This window comes from Varanus komodoensis, unplaced genomic scaffold (genome assembly GCF_004798865.1).
Source record: "Varanus komodoensis strain SLA01 unplaced genomic scaffold, ASM479886v1 scaffold14_3, whole genome shotgun sequence".
In the NCBI taxonomy this organism is placed as follows: Eukaryota; Metazoa; Chordata; class Lepidosauria; order Squamata; family Varanidae; genus Varanus; species Varanus komodoensis.
Window position 1 is genome coordinate 1,665,539 of NW_025335439.1, and position 8,971 is coordinate 1,674,509.

The following is an 8,971-nucleotide window of genomic DNA, read 5'->3' on the forward strand; positions in this document are numbered from 1 at the left end:
CCTTGTATTCAGTGGTACAAGAGTATATAGTACCCTTATCATTTTTAAAATACTCAGCAGATACAAGCTTTTGAACAGCTCATTATTAAGCAAAGACACATTAAAATGCCAGAGACTGGAAGGCTTTAACTAATCTAAATGCCACTCCAAACAGACCAAGGCATGATCTGACACTATTGTATTGCCCACTTTAATTAAATATATCAAAGGATGCAGAACCAGAAATAGTCTAACAAAAGCAAATAAGATGAACAGATGAAATAAATGAATTTTCCCAGGTGCAGAATTCTTTAAGGCTACTTAAGTCACAAAGTGTGACTCTCAGCTTGGCCTGCCTTTTGGGGCCTGGGAATCTATCTAAGAATCCAAGATTTCATTAAAATCCCTACCCACAAAAAGGGAGATCATCAGGATCAGAAATGGTCTGCTGGACTGAAAACAGGAGTCTTTTATGAATTGATATCACTATTGCTTTTTAAAGAGTCAAGGTGTATGCAGCTTAAGTCTCTCCAACCCAGTTTCTTTACAGCAATGAAAATCTGCAGCTGTAGATGTGCTCTTTTTACAGGAAACCAATCAGCATTATACTCTTTTAAGTGGGAGAGGATTTTCTTTGGCTTATTTGATTTCCTTTGACTTTCTCTGAAGGCATGGTAAACATGGAAAAATATATTCTTAGCCCCTTCATGCATAGAACTTTTACCAATTTTGCAAGTGGCACTTAAATTCAGACAAGTCTTGACATCCATATTAAATGTAATACATGTCAATGCAAAAGCATCAACTACCGTATTTTTCGCTCTATAAGACGCACCTGACCATAAGAAGCACCTAGTTTTTAGAGGAGGGATCCATGGAAAGCTTCCTGATAATCACAGGCACATTCCCCATCACTTCCCCATGGGCTTCATTAAAAGACAAGTTGCCATTCGAAAACACACACCGACTTGTGATTAACAGTTCTCACCTGCGCTGGAGGAGGGGGGCAGAGCAGGGCGCACCGAGCGCGTGCCAGCCAGGTGTGGTGCAGCTGGGCCGGCAGCGTGCCGGCGGCGGTCTTCCGGGTGGCACGGCAGCAGCAGGTCTTCCCGAGCAGTGGGGGTGAGCAGTCCGTCTCTCCCTGCGGCCGGCAGCTTAAAGCCTGCAGCAGGCGGTGGGGGTGAGCAGTCCGTCTCTCTGTGTGGCCGGTGGGTTAAAGCCTGCGGCTCCTCCTCCTCCACACCGCTCCCCCTGAGCAGCACAGCTCTCACCTGCGCTGGAGCGGGGGGTGGAGCAGCGCGTGCTGAGCGCTTGCCGGCCAGGTGGTGCCACATGGTGCAGGCAGGCCAGCAGCGTCCTGGGTGTCAGGCACACACACATTCGCTCTATAAGACGCACAGACATTTCCCCTTATTTTTGAGGGGGAAAAAGGTGCGTCTTATAGAGTGAAAAATGCGGTAAGTTCAAATTAACATTTATATAAAACTTAACCTTTGAAATTTGGGGAAAATAGGCAAAGTAAACACAAAAGAAAGAAAATTTGACAATATTGTTGACCAAATGGTCTGTGTCCTGGTGCATATATGCCCTAAATGCACAAGGGGAAGGTTTTCTTTTAAATGATTTATTCTTGAGAATAACTAGCAGCCAATGAACTGCTCCAGACGGTGCACCTAAGCAGTTCTCAGTTGGCCCTTTTATACACTGATCACTAAAGATTACATGTCGCATGGTTAGCACTTTCCAAAAGGTTAGAGAAGTAAAAAGTTACAATGGAGTGTTCTTTCCCACTTGTATACCATAGAAGATGCTCTGAAGGAGGGGATGCTATCACACAAAAGAGGAGGACGGGGTGGCCTGGTGTAAACTGCTCTTCCTTTGAGCTGCTGTTATCTGTCAAGTGCCAACTAATGTTCTCTGGAATAGTACCGGTTAGTGTCTGCTACATTTCAAGGGTGCACACATGCTGATTTCTAGAAAAGAAGATTTTTCTCTGGCCTAGCTACATGTCAATGATTGCATGAGTTTACCTATGAAAGTTATCCCTATGATTCGTTCAGCAATATGTTCTGTGACTGGAGTTATATATCATTCTTGAACTACTTCTGCCCTCATCAAAATATCTGCCTTTTTTCACTTTTTCATGGACTGAGCTCTTCAGGCTTTACATACTCATTTTCCTGGTTCCTATTAATGCCACCACTGGTTGGTTGCTCTACATACTTGTCTTATCACAACAGCAGATGATCATTCCTGTGCAAGCCCTGATCTACAGCTGACAAAGGCTTTTTTGTGTGCATAAAAAATGGCCAGCATGCACTCTTAAAGTCCTGTCCTCAGTCAAGCCTGCAGGGACAAGGAAATTGTTTAGCCCAGGAATATTAGAAAAACTGCATTTGCTACCAGTAACCAAGATTTAAGAGAGGCATTTCTATTTTTTTTATTTTTATTTTTATTTTTATTTTTTTGAATGGGGCTGCAGGAACTGCACAGAAACAGAAGCTACCAAATGATTTGGAGCTGGACAGACCAGACCCTGCAATTGTCATGCTGTGTTAGTTTGAACCTTGACAAAAGTCTGTATGTTGTCAGTATACGATTTTCATAATATCTTGTGCAGCATACTTAACAAATGATTTAAAGGAAACCGGTGTGACCTGGTGGCTAGGGTATTTCACTGGGAGTTGGCCTCTAATCTGGAATAAGCTATGGAGCTCCCTCAATGACTTAGGACCAGGCATGGATTAAACCTAACCCATCCTCTCAGTTAAAATGGAGGAGGACCACATAAGTTGCTCCAGATTCCTTGCAAGAGAAAAAGAAAGTAAGCATTCAAGAAGAGCCGCCAAGACACTGCAGGCCTGGTTCTACTCCAAGGTGGCTCCCTCACGCAACTGATCTGGGTACCCTACAAAGTTTGCGCATCGTTACATTTTAATGGAATCTTACCTCTTTTTTGGCATTACCAGGGAACACGATGGCACTTGCAGGAATTTCTGCCCCAAGTGCCAAAACAACCAGGCCAAGCTTGGTTTCAGTGTTCCTTGACTTGGGGAAGAAAGCATCGTTTACTGCACTGCCTCAGGTCTCATTTCCGGTTTCAAAGAAATTCCGTGTTAATGGTTAAGGCAATGTCTTATTTAGATCTACCACCAGATGGCACCCTCACCTCTCACTTTGCCAAGTGGCGCAAAACCACAGTAACAGACCTGAAAATGTGGAGAAAAGAAGGGTGGGTGTGAAGGATCAGTGCTGGATACCTAAACGAGATGGGGCTTCGACCTATAGGGCAAACAATTGCACAGACCAGTATGTGTGTCCTGGTGGTTAGAGTGCTGAACTGGGAGTTGGGAGATTTGGATTCCCAGTCCCACACAGTCATGGCGCTTACTTGGGTGACTTTGGGCCACACTAAACTATTTCACAAGGTTGTTCTGATAAAATGGAGAGGGTGAGAAACTTGTAAGCCTACTTGAGTTTCTTGCAAGAGAAAGAAAGGTGATGCATGAATATAATCATAAAATTACAATACGCTAATAATCATGCAAATAGATGTGCATAATTAGAAATAATTACTATGATTAAAATTTTACAGTGAGCAATCTAATTCTTGCTTGCTTTCAGGACAGAACTGTGGGGAAATTCTGTTCGTGCAACACACTGGGTCTTAGTGGAACCTTTGCCCTCATCCCTCATTCAACCGCTGGAGAGACAGATGGAGGCCACGGCGTATTTTATGGTCCTTGCAACCAAATGTATGTATTTATTATTTACTTATTTATTTATTAAAACGTTTTTATGCCACCCCATTTGCCGAAGCCTCGGGGCGGCTTACAATAAATTAAATAATTATAATCATAAATTAAAAATGTAAACATTAGGATAAAATACAAACATACAATAGAAAATAAGCCGCCCTGGCCAGATAAAATTCAATAATATTAACATTTAAAATGCCGCTTAAATATGTATGTATGTATTCATTTATTAAAAGCATCTGTATGCCATCCTATTATACAAGATCTCAGGACGGCTTACAATATTTAAATTTGTATGACATGACCTCTCACTAATACTATCATTATTATATGTACGGACAATGGGAGCTTGCTTGCTAACAGCACCATAGTGTTGCTTATTCATGTTTATCTAAATTCCATCCAAACTGACCATGGACTAAAAAACCATGAATCCAGTGGGTTACAGGTTCTAATGTCAGGTCACAGCTGGGCAACAAAAATGAGGAGGGCGAATCCATTGGAACCATGTCTCACTTAAGTTCGGATAATTCAGGGTAGCCATCATCCCACAAAGTGGGGTAACTGGCATCATCCTACCTCAAAATCCATGCTGTAATGTACTCATCTACTGACTAGTCCTTCAAAGACTTTGTCACAGTGCCTAGTCTAAAACATCCCCACATTTCAATCACCTGATTTTTACAGGTTTTGTTTCTATAAACCAAAGCATAACCAGGGAACAAAACTACCCCAGAATAGTTGTATGGGTTTTGTACCCCAAGCAATAGGCCTCAAACAAGATCAAAAGAAGGTTCACTACAGACCATCTTGGTCTTGTTTTAAAATTAAAGATTCCAATAAACAAAATCAAAATTTGAGGAAAAGCTTTGCTGTGATTTTTTCAAAGTTAATAGCTTATATGCCAAGGGCTAGTGGTGGCTGATGGCTGTAGTGTCAGTGGGGTGACGTATCCACTCCAGATTTCAGTCAGAACTTTAAAGGCATGATTCCTGCTGATGAACCTATTTTGGTGCTAGGGTTCAGCATCATGGCTAGCACCTTAGAAGTTCAATATAAAACCTGGAATGGATGCACTGCCCTACTGGAAATGGCACCGTTAGCCTCTACTGCCAAAGACCTGCCTGAATGAAAATGGTTTTGCCTGCCAAAGAAAGAAAAGTGGAGGGGGGAGGGGCTTCATGGTCTGCTCTCCAATCCATGCTCCCCATCTCTCAGACTTTTTATGGGGGGGTTGTCCTCCACTTCTCTTGGTGCTAATCTTTCCCCAACCTGATGCTGTTCATGGCACCAGTGTTGTAGCCCAAAATATCCAGATGTTTTGCAGTAAGTTCCCATCAACCTCAACTGAACGAAGAAAGTTCCTATGAAGACCTAGAGCTCAAACTTTAAAAAAAATGCTTACCTAGATCCAGGAAAATACTGCTTTCTTTGCATCTTCTTTTCACTGAATGCTTACTGGCTGGCTTACTGCAATCCTCCAACAATTTCCTTTGCAAAGTGATTTCTAACCATTTCCTCCTGAGCTGAGAACACTGATGATGAAAAGACACAGCACTCCTTCTGTCTGTCTTATTTATGTCTTGCCTCAAAGTGACTTTCAGTCATTACATTTTAACCACAAGGGACATCCTACATATTACACATGTCTTTGCATATACAACACACAACACAGCTTAAGCTGCAGTCTGCAGTCTTTGTGAAACTCATGCAGGAAATAAGAGGCAACATATGTGCCACATGCTCTGCCTAAATGCATGTTTTTTAAATGTTTTGCTGTATAAATGTTATCAATGCCTGGGATCTGAAGCTATAGTTCAAGTATGACAAGGAGGTCCAGCGAAAGCTGAAGAAGCAAGTGTTTTTGTGCTGTTTGGTGCCATGGCAGCATGGACACTGAAGCTGTCTGCCCCTACCTGCCCAAGTAGGATTCCCTGTTCCCTCTGAGCTTAGTGGCAATCTTCACAGTAGCCTGAGGGGAAAACTATTTCCCCAGCAGCAATGCAATGCTCCTCGCTGTAGTGGAAAGCATTTGAAGGTACCATAGTCTAGAATGGGCAGTGAAGACCCCATGGCTGAGTCCACAGGCCATGACAACCCATCCTGCAAGGAAGCTGTGCTGGGTGGGTTGTTCGTGGTAGAATCCAGAGTGTGCTAACACAGATTGGTTGTCCCCATTCCTTTCTCCTTGACCCAGGAGGCCCCACATCAGGACGTGTCTTGTCAGCCACCATTGCCAGAATTACACATGCTTTTGTGCTTACTGGGGCTTTTTTCTCCTTCTCCCCCTTTCCTGATCTCCAGGCTGAAAGCTAGCGACAGCCCCTTCAAAGTGCCCAAGCGGCACACTGGAGGGAGCAACCGCTTTGCAACCACGTTTGCACAATTTGTTTCTAGTCAGACTTGCACAAATCTGCACTCATGCATATCTAAGATGGCGGTAAGATTGCCCAGATTCCCTGGGCAATGTTCTGGAGGATGTCTACTGTCAAAGCACAGGAGGCATCTCCCATGGCACTGACCCAAAGAGGTTGCCATGAGCTTTATTTTTTTTTTTTTTTTTTTTTTTTTGGCTTTGCTTGACAGCTGCCTAAAAACTAACGGTCAAAAGAAGCCAAACCCATGAGTGATTTTTTTTCACAGAAAGGGGAAAAGTGAGATCAGTAGAAAACCTCCTTCACAGCCAGTTCTTCTAGGCCAGTGATGGTGAACCTTTTAGAGAACGAGTGCCCAAATTGCAACCCAAAACGCACTTATTTAAGTGCCAACACTACGATAAAACCTGAAAACTGAGGTTTTAGTTTAGAAAAAACAACTCACAGCCAGTCCAAGCAAATATATATATACCCTTGGCAACGCACTGACCGACCATGCAAAAGCTTGGACGAGTCACGGCTAATGAGTCATGGCACATGACTCACAGCCCCTGTGTGTGCTGTTATCCGATGCTCGGCTGCTGGGGCGATGCTGGGGTGACTTGGCTCGCATGCCGACAGAGAGGGCTCTGCGTGCCCACTGTGGCACGTGTGCCATAGGTTCACTACCACTGCCCTAACCCTACCCTAATATGTGCAGTCCCCTAACCCTAATATAGGGGTGAAATAACATTGAAAGGGGCGATTTTGAAAAAGCCTTCCTTGAGTAGCTTTTTCTGCACAGCTCATCATTTTTCCCCATTCTAAACACATTCCAACCATCAAAATAATGCCAGGATACCTCGTTTTTCTAACCCTAACCCAGCGATCATGAACCTTTTAGTGACCAAGTGCCACTCACTTATTTATCACAAAGTGCCAACACTGCAATAAAACCTGAAAACAGCCAGTCTAAGCAACTGTGTGTGTGTGTGTGTGTAAAAATCCCTGGCAGCGCACTGACCAGCCATGTGAAAGCTCGGACAAGTCGCAGCTAATGTGTCATGGCTTGTGATGTCATCGCCTGGCACCACTACTCCTTTCCGAGCATGCGCATGGCCCCTGTGTGCGCTGCTACCCAATGCTTGGCTGCTGGGGCATCGCTGGGGCTACTTGGCTCGCGTGCCGACAGAGAGGGCTCTGCCTGCCTGCTGTGGCACAAGTGCCACAGATTCACCACCACTGCTCTAGGCTGTCTTTTGGGAGCTGACTTCTCTCAAGTTACTTTTACTTTCCCAAACTGGCTGCTACAGATGGTAGGAAGGTATGAGCTAGCTGTTAAAAGTCCACTGTATATGTGGGAGAGCAAGAAGAAGGACAAGGCTTCCTTTTTTTCCCTGTAAGTGCATAAGCATTCATGCCTACTTTTATCCTTCTCAAAAAAAAAAAAAAAAAAACAGGAACCTGACAAAACAAAACATTTTTCTCAAAAGAACTTGACAAGAGTCAAGTCCAACCTCCCCACCACCCCCCCGCAAAAAAAAAACCCTTGAGGAGCTCACTGCAAAGCAGGTAATATACTAGCCAATCCCCTTTTTTCACACATACCTTTGGTTTACCTTTGGTTTATCTTGAAAACTAGCTTTTCCATAGCAGGTATTCTCCCCCAACCCTGGGGCATTGCCTTGGTAGACCCAGATTATCCCCATCTGGATATCCTTTCTGCTCAAACTGCCCTAAACTTCACTTCTTTCTGATCCAATGTCCTTATGACTGGATATTGCTTCAGGACATTCTCTTTCTTCTCCAACCCCCACTGCTCACTTCTCAAGATTTCTGAGAATTGTAGGGGCCACCTCTCCCAGATACATTCTTCAGAGTTTATTCCCAGGCCCAAGCTACTTCCTCCTGATTTTCTGGACTACACCTCTCATCGTTTCCAGATCACCAGCACATCTGGAGGGCAGCAAGTTAGTCGAGGCTGTTTTGGATCATCCAATGGGAAACAGCGAGGGCATGTGCTCCCCAAATTTTGGAGAGGCAGGTGAGCAACAAAAAGGGCCAAGAACTTTACTGGCAGATCTACTGTAGTATAAGTTTTACTATGCATTTCTCTGCATTTCTACTCATGTAAGAAGTAAATCCCAGTAGTGATGATACGGAGGCAAAGTACCAAGCAGTAGTTTAATTCATTCTTGCAAGAGCGGGCGCCCACCACACAGGCAGCGTGCCGTTTATGCACAAGACATTGCTTTTTATTCCCTTGTCCTGGCTCGCAGACCCTTCCTCTTTTCTCCCATTGGCTGGGCTACTAAGATGTTGCAATCTTCTCTGTCCGCCTACATCATACTGCCCCTTGATATGCTCCCCCTCCCGCTCATACATCCCATGTTCATGCTAATGAGCCCATTACCTATGAGAGGTGTGTCAGTTACTATTCACGAACCTATTAAGCATGCACAGTACCTTCTAAAAGTTCAACAGGTCGGAGTGGCCTTGTAGATTCTTACTTGACGCCAACTTGTTTCCTAAATCTTGTGGGAGGATGAGATAGGACAAACAGGCCTTCCTCCAGGCTCATTACAGCCAGTTGTAAAAGGCAATCAATTTCCTACTCTCTTCCACTGAAGGTAACAGTTTTACCACTGTCCCCCACTTTTACCCTCTCTGGTATTTTTCAGGACTTTGATGTAAGAAACACTATTACTTTTAGTACAACTATTTACATGGTTCTATTCTCAGGCCTTTTGGCCTTAAGGGACTTCAATGATCCTACCCTAGCCCTGTATTTCACCCTTTCTTTGGTTTTCACCTTACCACTCAGTAATATTTCATTTCTCACACTCAGGAATAAGTCGCTGTGAATTCAGTGGGCCTAAC